This window comes from Adiantum capillus-veneris, chromosome 22, assembly GCF_014529385.1.
Source record: "Adiantum capillus-veneris isolate H3 chromosome 22, ASM1452938v2, whole genome shotgun sequence".
In the NCBI taxonomy this organism is placed as follows: domain Eukaryota; kingdom Viridiplantae; phylum Streptophyta; class Polypodiopsida; order Polypodiales; family Pteridaceae; genus Adiantum; species Adiantum capillus-veneris.
The window spans coordinates 91716627-91734420 of record NC_140952.1 but is presented as its reverse complement, the minus strand read 5'-3'; positions in this window follow the sequence as shown (position 1 = coordinate 91734420).

Sequence of the window (17794 nt, the reverse complement as noted above, 5' to 3'; positions counted from 1 at the left end):
TTATCTCTCAAGGATGGCATCCAAATGGATCCATCAAAGTTAGAGGTAATAAAAGGATGGCCTAATCCAAGGAATATGCATGAACTAAGAAGCTTTATAGGTATGTGTGTATACTATAGACGCTTCATAGGAAAGTTCTCACAAGGCGCAGGACCATTACATGACCTAACAAAGAAAAACGTTAGGTATATATGGTCCACCAAGGAGAACAATGCTTTCGAAAATCTTAAAGAGAAGCTTATCTCTCAACCTGTGCTTACACTACCAGATCTCTCAAAACCATTTGAGGTCCAATGGGACGCTTGTGGTGATTTCCATAGAAGGGCACGCCATAGCCTATGAAAGTCGAAGGCTCGACCCTATTGAGCAAGCTCTAGGCATATATGAGAAGGAACTATTAGCAGTTCCACATGCTCTAGACTCGTGGAAGCACTGTTTATTGGGGACTCCTTTCATTCTGCGAATGGATCACCAAAGCCTTAAGTACTTCATGACGTAGACCAAGCTCTCCGACAAACAAACGAGGTGGGAAGATTTCCTTTCGCAATTTCATTTTCATATTGCTCACATTGCTGGCAAGCATAATCAAGTAGCCGATGCACTCTCAAGACAATCGAGAGTGAATGCGGTATCCATAACAACTCACAATGATCTATATTCTATGATAGATGAGTACGCTATCGATCCTGATTTTAGAGATGTGATTTCAGCCCTTGCACTAGGGAAGAAGGAAGAACCATTTACCCTACAAGATGGTTATCTTTTTCATGGCAATAGACTATGCGTTACTAACTCACTACGTGAGAAAGTAATGTATGAATCTCATGCTCCTCCTTATGCAGGGCATAGAGGGATTCAGTCTTCCCTAAAAGGGATAGAAACATATTTCTATTGGCCTGCCATGAAAGCAAGCATACAAGAGTATGTTTCAAAATGCATGGTATGCCAAAAGACGGAGTTTGATAGAGGGAAGCAACCTGGATTGCTTCAACCTTTGCCAATCCCTAATTCACCATGGGAGAGCATATCCATGGAATTTATCTGGATTGCCCAAGTCTATCCATGGGGATATAGGAATATGGACGATAGTAGACAGGTTTAGCAAACAAGCACATTTCATACCTGTCAAAAAGACTATCAAAGCCCATCAAATGGCAACCCTCTTTAAATCACAAATCCTCAAGTACCATGGCTTGCCGATGTCCATAGTGTCGGATAGAGATCCTAGAATGAACAGTAATTTCTGGAAGGGTCTCTTTGAGAATTTAGGTACAAAGCTAACCTTATTTTTGGCCTATCATCCCCAAACAGATGGCCAAAGTGAAATAGCTAACCTAACAATTCTTGATCTACTAAAAGCTTATGTCACAGAAGTAGATCAAAAGTCCCAATGGGAGAAGTACTTACCTTTAGTGGAGTATGCTTACAATAACATTGTGCATACTTCCACGGGAAAAGCACCCTTTGAGGTGATAGAGGGAAGATCAAAAAGTCCCTTGCTACTCCAGGTACATGGGAAGATCTTTGCTGCAGATGAATATAGCCGAGACCTGCAAGAATCTTTCCAAAAGATTTAAGATGCTATATCCATATCTCAACAAAGGAAAAAGGCTGTTGTTGATAAGCACAGAAGATCCCTAGACTTTAAACAAAATGATGGGGTCTTGCTTAAGTTTCAAAAGGCTTGATTAAGGCACACAACAGGCAAGAATCCTACAGGACACCAGAAGTACTATGCTAAGTTAGCAAAAAGGTACGATGGTCCCTTTCAGATTCTTAGGCCAATCAATGAGATGGCCTATCAACTAAAGTTTCCCAACCATTGGCTCATACACAATGCTTTCCATGTGAGCCTACTAAAGCTTTACAAAGGAGAGCCACCTCAAGAAGCAATTATTGAAGACCCACCGGAGATCAAGGACCAAGAAGAGGTGCTGCAGCCCGAGTCCATTCTCCGACACGAAGACAAGGTTTTACAAGGTGGTAAGACTATCCAACGATATCTAATCAAGATTAAAAATTATCCTTTTGAAGATGCTAGATGGATGCAAGGCATACAACTAAAGGATAACCTAAACCATGCCAATGCTTACAATGATTTCCTAGAGTAAACAAATGTAATTATGTTTAATAAACAAAGTTTTTGTCTTATAAGACTCTCTTTTTCTTTATTGTGCGCACATGTGAATAAGTATGCATGCTTAGGATCATGTTTGTGGGGACGACGTCTCCCGAACACCAACTAGAGTTTGTCACTCTACTATGGAAAATTGATACGGACCAAAGTGTAGACATGCTGGCGGCAGCTAAGGCTCTCAAGCACCAAATGGACTAGTCATCCATTCTAGAATGGTGTCGTAGGGTAAAATAGGGATCCTCTACCCGCTAGCAAACAGACTAATAACTAGGCTTTATCTTCTCTATCTCATAGTCGAGGACGACTATGACTTCAAGAGGGAGGTAATGTCATAAAAACTAATATCTAATTCTCCCAAATGATTTTCTCATGTTAAACTGATCGTTTAATATGGGGAAGTACTAGGGGAATTAAAGCTAGAATATTGGTAAGGCTGCTAGACCCGTTTCTGCAGGGATCCAAAGGGGGACAATCTGCAAAATAGCAATGTGTGTCAACCGAGCTTAAAAGACCTAAGGTTCAGCTCCATTAAGACTTCCATAGGCTAAGGTTCCTAATTTTAATTCAATTGTCCAAAGGCCAAAGTAGGGGAAAATTGGATGGTCATGGGAAGACTAAAAAGTCTTCCCACATCCCTAAGGAGGGGGCGATCCCTTTTAGTAGGGGATGTGAGAGAAACAGACACACACACACTCCAAAGCTCCCCCTTTACATAAAGGGAATATTGGACACATGTCAGGCTCCTAGGCCAATTGCCCCCAAGCTCCCTCAAATCCTATTGGATGGCCATAGAAGTGGACCAATGAGAATTAGGCTAGAGTAAAATTATTCTAATCAATTTAAAAATGCTTGATAAAAGAACCAACAGAAATTAAGCTCTCTAGAAGACTATTGGACAATCTACCAAGGGGTCCAATGAGCATCCAGCAGCCCAATGGCTTGCGTGATTCCTATTGGCCAGAAGACTAAGAGGTCCAATGAGAGTTTAATTAAATTATTTAATTACCTAAAGCTCTCACAAAAGGGGAAAGGGAGACACATGTCACAAGGCTATCAATTATGCTTCGAATTTATGATTGGCTAAGCTTTATAGGAGCCAATTGCAGGCCAGCATGAGCAATTAGCAAGAGGGGTCGACCAAGAAGAGAGAGAGAGGGCTACATTTTACTCTAACACATTGCCACACACACACACACACACGCACACACACAACTCATGTGTGCAAGAAGAACTCCATCTCCTTGTCCAAGCATTGAGAAGTAGAGGCCTACACCAACAACTCTTGGCTATGGAATGCAAATCCAACCAAGAGCCAAGCTTCAAAGGCATGCTCATCTCCTCTACCATGCTCAACCGCCCGTCCTACTACCGATTATTTCCCTCCCTTTTAGCTTGGCTGATCACGACATCACAATCTCATGAATACCGTGCACACTCGTTATCTGTCTCATCTTGCATGCTGAAACCTTATTGCTTTATCTAGTCGGGTAGGGTTTTGAATCCTGCTTTGGGCTCACCAACAAAAACACATACACACACATGGCGGTGACCTACGCCAAGTCTTGCTTATACATGAGGCAGTCTCTCTCTTTCTCTATCTCTCTCTCTCTCTCTCTCTCTCTCTCTCACACACACACACACACACACACACACACACACACACACACATACACACACACATGCATGCTTGCGTGCACTTGCCTTGTCCTCCTACTCATGCAGTCGCACCTCATGATTGGTCATGAGCAGGAGGTAGCTCGTAGATAGTTACCTCTCTCTCTCTCTCTATCTATCTCTCTCTCTCTCTCACTCTCTCACACACACACACAAGTACATGCGAACTGCTCACGAGCCTATCTATGATGAACATATCTCCTTGGTATGACGCAAATGAATTGCAACCACGAAGGAGAATTGATGGCTCCGGCTATACATGGCACAATGCCTCTTATAAATTTGGAAGACGAATATGCATACAAGTAGGTGCATCAACACCTACTCAGTTCTCTTTTGGTTATCTTAATATGGGTGATATATAGAAGGATCTGATCTCGGACATATCTTGTTCACTGGTCCCCTGCATCTCGGACATATCTTGTTCGATGGTCCCCTACATCTTAGGCATATCTTGTTCACTGGTCCCCTGTTGGGTGTTGTTGGTATTGCCAAGATGTCCTGGAGTTCATATAGAATGACTCTTTGCTGACTTTAGTTGATAATAGATGATTTGTGGTGTAGCTTTATCTTGGCGTACATATGAGAAAAATGATGTTATACTGGCTTTTACTCTCAAAGATAGTTGCTTACAATTCGATCAAATCTACCTTAACTACCCTGATATTGATTTGTTGGTGGCAGACTATCTAAAATAGATAAGGATTGTAACCTAATGTTGTTAGGATACATGTGTTGAATAAATTTTCCACCTACAGTTGACATGCTCTTTAATGGGACTTCCAACTATGGCCTTTGCTAGACGGCATGAGGTTGTTTTTGCAGCAAATCATTGATTCTCATATGCATACTGAGGTGTCTTCACCACAATCCACTAGCACACTTCATAGATTATAGAGTATCTCATCGGATTGCTTAAATATGGTTTCTCCGTGACAAAAACGTTGTATCTAAAACTTGGCGGTAGTACCTTTTGTTGTATGACCGCAACATAAAAATGAAATTGTTTTTAACATATAAGTTAAATTGCAAGCAAAAGATCTACAAAGATTGTAATAAAGTATCTCTACTTTTGGATGTTTCCTATAGCCATAAACCTCATGTGAGGGTCTCAACAGAGATGGCATGGACTGGAGTATTGAAAATATGTCCATTGTACAAAGGACTTTTTGCCTTAAGTCTTACTTTTTACTAATAGTAGAAGTTGGAATGGTGCATATACATAATGAAATTCTTGACGTATGACTATATAGGGACTTTAGAGTACATGGATCCTTTATAACATAGAGTTAAGAAGATCTTGGCAGAATTTGAAACTTGAATCTGAGATCTTCAATATTGTCTGGAAAAATCATAGCTTAAAAATACTAGCTTGTCTCTTGCTTTGATGGAATTATTCTCTTTCTTATTCTAAAGTATACGTTGGTGGGACTCAAAATTGAACAGTGGTTTGTGAAGTTATATGATATTCAAGGTTAAACTATTCTCTACATCATGAGCTTGTACGGGAACTCACTCATTATAAAGATAAGTGAGTCAGTTATGGGACATCACTTTGAATATTTTGTTTTTTTGAAATCATATTGAAGAATCATCCGTATCTAATAAATGTAAGATTAAATTACTCTCAACATTTGAGATTTTGCAGGAACTACTTCATTATGAAGGTAAGTATACATTAATGGGAATGAAAACCTTGAATATTTGGCTTTTGAAATCATTTTTTATTGGTAATTTAAGAGCCTTAATCCTCATGTGAGGGTCTTGGATGAGATGGCAATGGACTGATTTTTTTGGAAATTAATCCAAATTACAAAGGAGATGTTGTCCAATTTTTTCTAAAAACACTGATGGAAACATAATAGAAAATATGGACTCAGTGATTCATATTATACTCGATCTATGCTATGTTGTTAGTTTTTGTTGTAATTTTTGACATCGATAACAAGGAAAGGAGGTCGTTGATACCTGCCTTCCTAATTAATGCCAAATATTGATGAACTTGTGTGTTTCGTGGATGGTGACAGGTAAGAGGTTTCCTCCTTGGGATTACGATGACAACTGCAACAATAACATACGATCACCCAGTGTTTAGCTATTTGGATAATTGATTGATAGCCCTTGTATATGCTTCTTTTATAAAATTTCATATATTGACAAATAATACTATATATGTCAATATCTAGTCTGTATGTCAAATGTAGTCTTATCTCTGTCAAGTTTAAAGACTACTTCTTATCTAATGTAGACATAGTTCTTGGCTATTATACACATTTTGTCCGGTTTTTAGTCCCATTGTGTGGTTCAATAGTTTGAGAATTCAAACTATTGTTAGATAATCATTCTTAAACACACACACACACACACTTGTTTCTAGCTAGCCTTTGGTCGGGTTAGCGCCATACAATGGGCCTAGACCAGTTTTTTTTTTTTTACTTGACCCACCTAATCCAAGAGGATGGGTTGGGGGCACGTCCCCTAATTTGGTCAAGCACATATGGCATACAGTTCTTTTGTTAAACTATAGAGATAAACTATGCAGATATCTAGAAGCTACTTTGTATCATGGAGTACTTCACAAGATACTAAGATGATCCGTAAGGTATTTTGCAGGATATTGGATGATTTCCATATAGAAACACTAAAAGCTATTGAACGTAAATCAATTCAACGATGATGAGCAGCAGGTAAGAGATTCTCTCTAACTCAATACTTGACAAAGTATAGCTTATTACAGGAATGTTTCTATAAGTGATTATGCTTATATAATCACTTATAATCGCTTATAAGTGATTATAAGTGATTATGCTTATAATCGCTCTCGTGGCACCACTTTACCAAATGGTAACCTTTCTACACATGATGAATACCTCTTTGAACACTTCATATAGTTTACTTAGAAATTTTCATCGCTCATTTGTTCAAACTTGGTTGGGGGTAGGGTTCCACATGGTTGGCCCTACCTCCCACCATGTGGACCTTCTCCTAGGGTTGGTGGAGGGCCACACACACACACACACACACACACACAGGGATATGTACTAGTGGTCCATTATCTCAGACATAGTGAATTGTTTTACTCTCTTTCGCAACTTCATACCCCGATCTCACCTAGATATTGCTATACCTTTGTGATTCTTCCAGTACCTAGAACAAAGGCATGATGTCTCGTATACCTATGTTCCCATGCTTATCCTGACCACACATTTAAGGAACCCATTTTTGGTGGTGTGGTAGCTTTTGAATCGAAGTATCATCATGTTTTTACTTACTCTATTCACAACATTAATGTTGGTGGTTGTGATAAATCAAGCCTTCATTGGGCACATGATAGCCAATTATGTGCTTTCACACTCATTAAAAACCCCCCTGCTAGCGATCATAACTGCTTGCATGTTCCAAGCTCTCATGAAGTGGTGATTTTTTTTCTCAGCCCGTCCTACTACTGATTATTTCCCTCCCTTTTAGCTTGGCTGATCACGGCATCACAGTCTCATGAATACCGTGCACACTCGTTATCTATCTTATCTTGCATGCTGAAACCTTATTGCTTTATCTAATCACGTAGGGTTTTGAATCCTGCTTTTGGATCACCAGCAAAAACACATGCACACACATGGTGGTGACCTACGCCAAGCCTTGCTTATACATGAGGCAGTCTCTCTCTTTCTCTCTCTCTCTCTCTCTCTCTCTCTCTCTCTCTCTCACACACACACACACACACACACACACACACACACTTACATGCATGCATGCTTGCCTGCACTTGCCTCGTCCTCCACCCTCACGATTGGTCGTGAGCAGGAGGTAGCTCGTAGATAATTACCTCTCTCTCTCTCTCTCTCTCTCTCTCACACACACACACACACACACACACACACACACACACACACACACTCACACACACACACAGACGCACACACACACACACACACACACATACACAAGTACATGCGAACTGCTCACGACCCTATCTATGATGAACATATCTCCTTGGAATCGACGCAAATGAATTGCAACAACAAAGGAGAATTGATGGCTCCAGCTATACATGGCACCATGCCTCTCACAAATTTGGAAGACGAATATGCATACAGGTAGGTGCATCAACACCTACTCAGTTCTCTTTGCGTTATCTTAATATGGGTGATATATAGAAGGATCTGATCTCGAACATATCTTGTTCACTGGTCCCCTGCATCTCGGACATATCTTGTTCCCTGGTCCCCTACATCTTAGGCATATCTTGTTCACTGGTCCCCTGTTGGGTGTTGTTGGTATTGCCAAGATGTCCTGGAGTTCATATAGAATGACTCTTTGCTGACTTTAGTTGATAATAGATGATTTGTGGTGTAGCTTTATCTTGGCCTACATATTGAGAAAAATGATGTTATACTGGCTTTTACTCTCAAAGATAGTTGCTTATAGTTCGATCAAATCTACCTTAACTACCTTGATATTGATTTGTTGGTGGCAGACTATCTAAAATAGATAAATATTCTAACCTAATGTTGCTAGGATACATGTGTTGAATAAATTTTCCACCTACAATTGACATGCTCTTTGTTGGGACTTCCAACTATGGCCTTCACTAGACGGCATGAGGTTGTTTTGTGCATTGGTTGGTGTGTGCTATAAATCCATTCAAGGGCACATGCTTCTTAGTTTTGATGGTGGTCTTTTGGGTGGGAGTGTGCTTGTAAATTCCGAAGGGATCGCTTTCCTTTGAATTGGGGCATTGTGAGAGTTATTTTGATACCATTTGTGGTGCTAATATTGTGTCTTGAGTGCTATTGAGAGACATTGCTATAGAGGTGCCCCTTGCTCTTGTTTTCCCAACAGTGCTGGTGCCCGCCACCGAGGATCTTCTTCAAGTTACTTGCAGTTTACAGGTTTTGGTAGATATGGGAACAAATTTTTATGAGTTTCATGGTCGGCTGACAAGCAAGATCTTGTTGTAGTCTTGAAAATTTTCTTTTTCTGCCTTAAAGATGAGGCAAGGACTTGGTTCAGGGAATATGAAGTTCAATTGAAATTGATTGATTCTCCTCAAGTGATGATGTACAATGGAATATGACAAGATTTCTTGGAGCACTTTTGTAATGTAGAAGACCCTAACAAGGTATGTTAATCTATCAAAAGTCTTTTTCAGGGTGAGAATCAAAGTGTGGAAGCTTATGTGAAGCAATCGAATGAGCTATGGGAGAGAATGCGTGTTGCTTTAGCTGCTAAAAATCTTCCCATGATATTAAAGAAGAATAGGTTTCTTGAAACTCTCAAAGCTAGTCTATGTTTCAAGGTAGAGTTGAAGTAGCCAAGGAAGGAGTTGAAATGGCAAAAGAATAAAGAGTGGAAAATGAAGTGTTTAAATCAATTTGGCATCAAGGGGGAAATTTTAAGTGAGGATTATGAACCAACCACAGGTACCTACACACGAGACGATGATAGGGAATAATGGATAGGTAGCTCATGGTGCATATGGTGCTACTTTAAGAGAGTTGGAAGCTCTTCCCAGGGATATGCTAGAGATGGTGGGACTTATGAAAAACCTTGGTGTTCAGATGATGGGAGGTGGACGAGGTGGAAGAGTTCTCTATTGTGTGCCTTGAGCTTACTTCATCTTCTCCAAGTTGTGTGTGTTTTCCTGCAACCCTAATTCCAACAATTGGTATAAGAGCAGGTTGCGTCCTCCTGGCCTTAGACGCCAGTAGCTCCAACACATGCCTACTCACTTTCTCCGATTTAAGTGAGCTTTGGCAAGCTTCACAGGTCGACAAAAACGTCAAGTAAGCTCGAAGAGCTTAGTCTACTCAAATTTCTGATTTAGGCTCATTTCGGCCTCTGTTTCCACTACAAGCAATACTGCACATGCTATTTCGTCATTTTGCGCAAAAATTTTGTCAATGCCATTTTCTGCATAACAGGTGCCTTATAGTTTACGGTTTGTGCTATATAGCACGTGTTGTCCCCCCTTCGTTTCTCCTCTTTCGGGAAGTTTTCACATTAGGTGCAACATTTATCATGGTTGACAACAACAAAAATGTGCTCAAGATGTTTGCTGCTGAGGACAGATTGGATGGGGACAATTACCCTATGTGGGCTTACATGATGCAACACATTATTGTGCAGGGCATTGATGTACACCCTGGTTGTGAGGATGTAGGCGATGTTGAGGATGTTGCAGGTCTTGTTGCAGGGATTGTTGCTGTAAGAGTTGTTTTTCCTACGGGAGAACAAGCTCGCTGGGATGTAAAGGATGCACAGGCTCATGCATTGATTGCGTTGTCTATGAAGCACACCATTACTTCTCACATTCGTTCAGTGAAATCTGCAAAACAGGCTTGGGATATTCTAGCAGGTCTGTATGCAAGCCTCAATGAGGCTAAAATTGCTTTGCTGTGTAAAGAGCTGGAATTGAAGATTATGCATGAGGAAGATGATATGGACACTTTCCTTGCCGGTGTCAAGGATATCAATGAGCAACTTATTTCTGCAGGTGAAGTCATTTCAGAAAGTTCCCTTGTGCAGACTGTTCTTGATGCCTTACCAGATTCTTACCAGATTTTTGTTAGTACTTGGAGACTTAGGACCCAAGGAAATCCTGAAGTTGTCAAGTCTGATGCATTATGTACATTGCTGTTGTGCAAGAGTCACTTTCCAAAAAAAATAGGACTAGGCAGCGTGCAATTGACTAGGCTTTTATTGCTTCTCAAAGAAAGGGTGGTAACAGCAATGCAACCACTTCTTATGGTTCTGCTGCGAGTGGAAAAAATTCTGTCCCTAATGTTTAGCTGGCAGCAATTCATCTGGAAATTCTATTCCTAATGTTTAGCTGGCAGCAATTCATCTAGAAATTCTGGTGTTAAGGGCAAAAAGAAGATGCGTTGCCATTATTGTAAAGATAATGATCACTTGATCAAGAAGTGTCCTAAGTTGAAGGTCGAAGAGGCAAAGAAGAAAGAGGGTGGTTCCACTACAATGGCTGGTTCCAATACAAATGCAGACATTGTTGAGTCTTCTGTGAAAGGAGATTGTGATGCCGCTGTTGATGTAGAATGGGCTTTTAGTGCAGAATGCACTTACAATCCTGCTGTCCATAATGCATGCATGTCGGTTGGTGCAGATTCACATGTGTGGCATTTTGACAGTGGTGCTACAAAGCACATGATCTCACATCGTGAATTGTTCACCTCTCTCGAGTCTGTCCCTCATGGGAATTCAGTCACTTGTGCCAACAATGCCTCTTATCCTGTTCAGGGAGTTGGAAAGATTGTGCTTACTGCTACAAATGGCAGTTCTTTCACACTTGTTGATGCACTTTATGTACTTGGGATCAAGAAGAATCTTTTGTCTGTATCTGCACTTGCTAGACTTGGACTTGTAGTCAAATTTGTGGATGACAGATGTACAGTTCATGATCTCAGTTTTGGTGATGAAATTGTTGCATCTGGCCTTTTGTGCCATGGGCTATATAAGCTCACTTTGTATATCAAGTGTGGACAAAATTTTGCAAATGCAGTTGCAGATTCAAGGGTTGTCTCAGATGCAAAACTGTTGCATGCACGTTTTGAGCATCTGAATTTTGCCAGTTTGCTGCGTTTGCAGAAATTTGATATGGTTGCTTCTTTGCCGCCTCTTGAAGCACCTATCAAACATGTTTGTGAAGGTTGCATTTTGGGTAAGATGCAGCGTTCAAAGTTTCCAAAGGATGGTTCAGTTAGGGCCACATGCATGTTGCAGCTTGTGCATAGTGATGTTTGTGGGCCCATGCAAACTCCGTCCTTGGGCAATTACTTTTACTTCATGACTTTCATTGATGATTACTCCAGGCATGCATGGGTATTTCCGCTTAAAGAGAAGTCCAAAGTTTTTATGTGCTTCAAACAATTTCTGGCTGTGGCTGAAAATGTATTGAAATGTACTATGGGCACCCTCCGTTCCAATCGAGGGGGGGAGTATATGTCTCATGAATTTAATGCCTTTTTGGCTAGTTGTGGGATAAAACACCAATGTATAGTGCCTTATACACCTCAGCAAAATGGTGTTGCTGAGAGGGAAAATAGGTCACTTACGAAAATGGCACGATGTATGGTCAATAGTCAAGCTTTGCCGCATTCTTTTTGGCTTGAGGCCATCATGTGTGCCTCTTATGTACTTAACAGGTGTCCTACAAAAGCTTTGCAGTCTATTACCCCATATGAATCATGGCATGATAGAAAGCCTTCTATTGAGCACATGCATGTTTTTGGTTATTTGCCATATGCTTTGGTGCCACAAACACAACGCATAAAATTGGATGATAAGGCTGTCAAATGTAATTTTGTTGGTTATAGTGCTGAAAGAAAAGGTTACAAGTTGTATCATCCACAAAAAAAGTGTGTTTTGGTTTAACGAGATATAGTGTTTGTGGAAGATTCTGTTCAGCCCTTGTTGTCATGTACTAGAGATAGTAATGTAAGCTCACAAGACATTTATGATACTTTGTTGCCTCTTTTCAGTGGTGGAAGTTCAAATGTAAATTCCAATGAGGCAAATGTACAGCTTGTGGGGGTTTCTGAAAATGTGACAAATCAGCCTATTATTGATGCAGATGTACATGATGAGGAAAGGACTGAAAATGAGCAGGCTAGAGGTATGCCAAAATGGCTGGTGCATACATTGCATGACAGTAAATTAAATGCACCTTTGTCTAGTCGTACTCATTCAGGCTCTGGCCATGCATCTTATGCATCAGATTGTTATGCTTTGGCTGTGTCTAGCTTACATGATGTTGAGGAACCTCTATCTTTTGATGAAGCATAGAATTCAAAAAATTGGATGGCTGCCATGCAATCAGAATATGATGCACTTATAGAAAATGACACATGGATTTTATGTGATTTGCCTCCTGGCAAAAAGGCCATTGGTACAAAGTGAGTTTACAAGTTGAAATGCAAGCCGGATGGTGAGATCAATCACCATAAGGATCGACTTGTTGCAAAGGGTTATGGACAACAAAAAGGCATAGATTATGAAGAGACTTTTGCTCCCACTTATCGTATGACTTTTGTGCGTTTTCTATGTGCATTGGCAGCTCATTTTGGTTGGGATGTACATCAATCATACATTTTTACTGCTTTCTTGAATGGTGACATGTTTGAGGAAGTTTATGTAACGCACCCTCGCAATTTTCTCAAGAAAGGAGAAGAGGACAAAGTGTGCAGATGTAAGAAGGCTTTGTATGGGTGAAGCAATCTCCTCGTGCTTGGTATGAGAAAGCTGACACTCATTTGGTCAAGCAAGGCTTTCGTAACAGTCCAACAAAAAGCACATTGTATGTAAAGCATGAGGGTGATGTACTTCTCATTGTGGTTCTTTATGTAGATGATTTGTTGATCACTGGACCAAATGAGAGACATATTGCTGAATTTAAGGCTGATTTGAATGCTACTTTCAAGATGAAAGATTTGGGGTTGTTGCATCATTACTTGGGCATACAGTTTAAGCAGTGTGATGGTGGTATTGTCTTGTATCACCATTATATTCTTGTGGCACTTCCACAACTTTTTTCTTAATTAATCACATTGAAATCATTTGGATCAGCTTTAAGTATTGGTGGCTATTTAGGACTATGTACAAGATCCAACTCGTAGATGTAATCACCATTATATTCTTGTGGAACTTCCACAACCTTTTTCTTAGTTAAGCACATTGAAGTAATTATAATCATATTTAAGTATTGCTAGCTATTTAGTGTTGGGGTATAAAGCCCAATGTGGTCGCCCAGGTAAGTGGGCGGGCTGCCAGGTATGTACACATATTCTTTTGTAAAAACCTAATAAGAACTCACTATGCTCTACACATTACAGTAGAGCGAGTTCACCATATCGTCGTGCTCTTCTTCTCGCACTCTCTCTCTCTCGCGTCGCACTTCCGCTCGTACTCCTTCAATTGGTATCAGAGCTCAGATCGAGGCTCGGGGCAGCACTGCAGGAGGCTAGAGTCACCAGCTCAGATTGGAGTGAAATTTGACAGGCGAAGACACGGCCCCAAATCCTGCGGGAATGGCCAAAGGGCTCGGTGTTCTCAGAATTTCATTCTGAGGTCATCTCGGCCACCGTTCGGCTTCGACAAAGTTCTGCGCAGGCCATTTTCGACTACGTGGTCTCAGCGGGTGTAGATCCGACTTTGCAAATTTGGGGTTTTCGGCCAACGACTGCAGGTGCTGAGGATATCGACACTCCTAGCGTGTTGATTTGTGGCTGTCTACACATCGAAGGACGGCTCACAGTTCTTGGAGGCGTGTCACATATGACACGGGCGCATCTACACACAGACTGTAGGCGACATCCACTAGTTCATCAGGTAGCTTGTGTTTGCTGCTTGATATTCCAGATTTCATCCTGACATTGCAGGTACTTCCACATGGGATGTATTGTCAGAGATGATGTATGTCTGTTGAGGGTTTGCTGGCTGTGAGTCACGCAGCAAACAACCGCCGCAGCGGTTACAGCATACAGTGGGAAATTCGTGGATGTATGACTTTGTGGGAAGTCTATGTACTGTCAGATTTACTGCAGCCTTTGTTGAGGGTCGAGTGAGGTTTTATTGAGTTGGGGGATTCTCGAATGTTGAGATCCTTTCGGTGATACAGGTCTTGGAGCGATCCCTCGAGCACCCTTAGATAGGCAGCTAGGATGTATTGACTGTGAGTTAGACAGTTGGGATTGCATCTTTGCTTTACTGCCATTGAGGCATTGTCGCAGTCTATGCTTATAGGACAGTGACAGGACAGTGAGAGACAGTACAGGTGTAGGACAGGTTTACCTGCAGCTTACAGTGTCAGAGAGACAGTGTTTTTTGAGCTGTTTTTTGGTCTGTTTTTAGTACACCAGAGCCATTTTACAAAGGAGACTCTGCCAAAATTTCTGCAGAATATGAAGCTTTCTTGGTTCATTTGACAGGTTGATATTGGTTCAGAGGTAAGTTTACAGGGGAAACTCTGCCGATTTTTTCCCAGAAAAGTAAACTACTGTGAAGTGTAGCTATGGCTGGATCACAGGACACTGCTCTTTACAATATCAAGAAGCTGGATGGAACCAATTTCCCATTGTGGAAGAAGCAGATGTGGCACGTGTTGGTACAAAAGAAGCAGATAAAACCTATAAAGCTCAAGGGGATAAAACCAGAAGATATGGACGAAGATGAATGGAGCGAAATGGATGAATTGGCACTTTCTACCATTATGCTGACTTTGGCAGAAAGCGTTTACTTCAATGTAGCAGACGAGATGTCGGCTTATCAAGCATGGTTAAAGCTGAGTGATCTTTATGAGAAGCAGAGTGCAGCTTCACAGGTATACTGGCTTAAGAAGCTTGTTGACTTGAAGATGAAAGAAGGGACACCTATGTCCAATCATCTGAATGAATTCAACACAATCTATAGTCAGTTGTCAGCTCAAGGTGTCAAGTTTGATGAACCTGTTAGAGCTATGTTCCTGTTGACCACATTGCCAGAAAGTTGGGACACTTTTCACACAGCTTTGAGTAATTCTGCACCTCCAAATGGTTTGAACATAGCAGGTGTAGAAGGAAGTCTGCTTACTGAAGAAACCAATAGAAAGACAATGGACAAAGGCAAAGGAACAGCCTTAGTTGTCAGGGGAAGGACCAAAGAAAAGTACAAAGGTGGAAAGAGGAATCAGTCTCGTAGCAAGTCCCGCAGTGCTAAAGGCAAGAGTGACATAGAATGCTACCATTGTGGCAAGAAGGGTCACATGAAAAGAGACTGCAGAGAATGGAAAGCAGAAAAAGGCAAAGAGAAAGCAGAAGACCATGGTGAGAAGAACAAGTCCTCAGTGAAGATTCAAGAAATAAATGTGACAAACACTGTTGCAGAGGATGACAGTCTAGTGTCAGGAGACATCTACTTCTTGAAGAATACAATGGACTCAGCTCTTCTTACAACATCTGATGGAAATGCACTGAGTGACTGGATTATAGACTCAGGGGCATCACTTCATGTGTCTCCAAACAAGGAGTGGTTTACTACTTATGTGACCACTAAAGATCATGTTCAGCTAGGAAATGGGCAGACATGTGAGATCTTAGGTGTTGGAGATGTTCAATTGAAGTTTCAGAATGGCTCTTCTTTCACGCTGAAGAATGTGAGACATGTTCCCGCAATTACAAAGAGCTTGATCAGCACAGGTTTACTTGATGATGCTGGCTACGTCACCATTTTTGGACAGAACATGTGGAAGATATCCAAGAATTCTATGACAGTAGCACATGGAGTAAATTCTGGAGGACTTTACATGATTTATGTATCAAATGTCTCTAAAAATGTAATCAATGTAACCGAGCAGCCGAACGTTTCTTTGTGGCATAGCCGGTTAGGACATATGTCCAAGAAGGGAATGGAAATCTTGTCTCGTTCTGGTTATTTGCCTGGCTTTTCATTTAATGATTTTGAATTTTGTAAACATTGTCTGTATGGTAAGCAAACACAGCAGCCACATAAGCATAGAAGCAGTAGAAGAGATACACAGTTGGCACTTGTTCATAGTGATTTGTGTGGACCTATGCCTAACCTATCTCTAGGGGGAGCTTCTTACTTTATGACATTTATAGATGATTACTCGAGGAAAGTATGGGTTTACTTTCTCAAGCACAAGGATGAAGCGTTTAGTGTTTTCAAAACGTTTGTGACACTTGTGGAGAATCAGAGTGGCAAGAAGCTTAAATGCTTACGCACTGACAATGGTGGAGAGTATGTTTCAAAGGCCTTTCAGGACTTTTGTGAGTCAAAAGGTATAAAACGTGAATTTACTGCTCCTTACAATCCTCCTCAAAATGGTGTTGCTGAGAGGATGAATAGGACCATACAAGAGAAGGTCAGAAGTATGTTGTCTAATGCACAACTGCCAATAGCAAGGTTTTGCAGAAGGATTCAGTGCCAGAGATGGTATGGTCAGGCAAAATGCCCTCATACAAGCATCTCAGAGTCTTTGGCTGTGAGGCATATACTCACGTTCCAAAGGAATTTAGGAACAAACTTGAGCCAAAGAGTAGAAAGTGCATCTTTCTAGGCTATGGTAATTCTAGTGAGATGGGGTACAGACTTTGGGATCCCGAATCCAGAAAGGTTGTCCGCAGCAATGATGTTCACTTTAATGAATCCAAATATCATTCTAAACCAGAGAGGGTTGAGGAGATTAGAAGAGTTGTCTTCCAAGAAGATGGACCTGCACGTGCAAGACATAATGTCAGGGCTCAAGAGGAGCAAGGACAGGATAGAGTGGAACCACAGGTTGTGGCTGAGCCTGAGCCACCTATTGTGCGTAGATCTCGACGTGTCACGCGACCTCCTAATAGGTTTGTTCCATCTATGAACTATGTCATGTTGACTGATTGCAATGAGCCTTCATGTTACAAGGAAGCAGTGCAAATGAAGGACTCCGGGAATTGGCAATTGGCCATGCAGTCAGAGATGACAGCTCTGCATAAAAACCAGACATGGAAGCTAGTTAAATTACCACGGGGCAAAAAGGCTCTACCCTGTAAATGGGTTTACAGGTATAAGATCACCGCTCATGATAGTCAGCCAAAGTACAAAGCAAGGCTTGTTGCCAAGGGCTTTAAGCAAGAACAAGGCATTGACTTTGATGAAGTCTTCTCTCTGGTGGTCAAGATGACTACATTGAGATGCTTTCTTGCATTGGTTGCCATATTAGATTTGGTGTTGCACCAAATGGATGTCAAGACAGCGTTCTTGCATGGTGATTTAGATGTGGAAATTTACATGCAGCAGCCAGAAGGGTTTGTTGAGAAAGGCAAGGAAGATTGGGTATGCCAGTTGTTAAAGAGTCTTTATGGCTTAAAACAATCACCGAGGGCATGGTACCATAAATTCCACAAGTTTATGCTTTCTCAAGGCTACAAACGTAGTGAGTTCGATCACTGTCTATATACAAAGAAGGCTAAGGATGGCAGTTGGCTGATC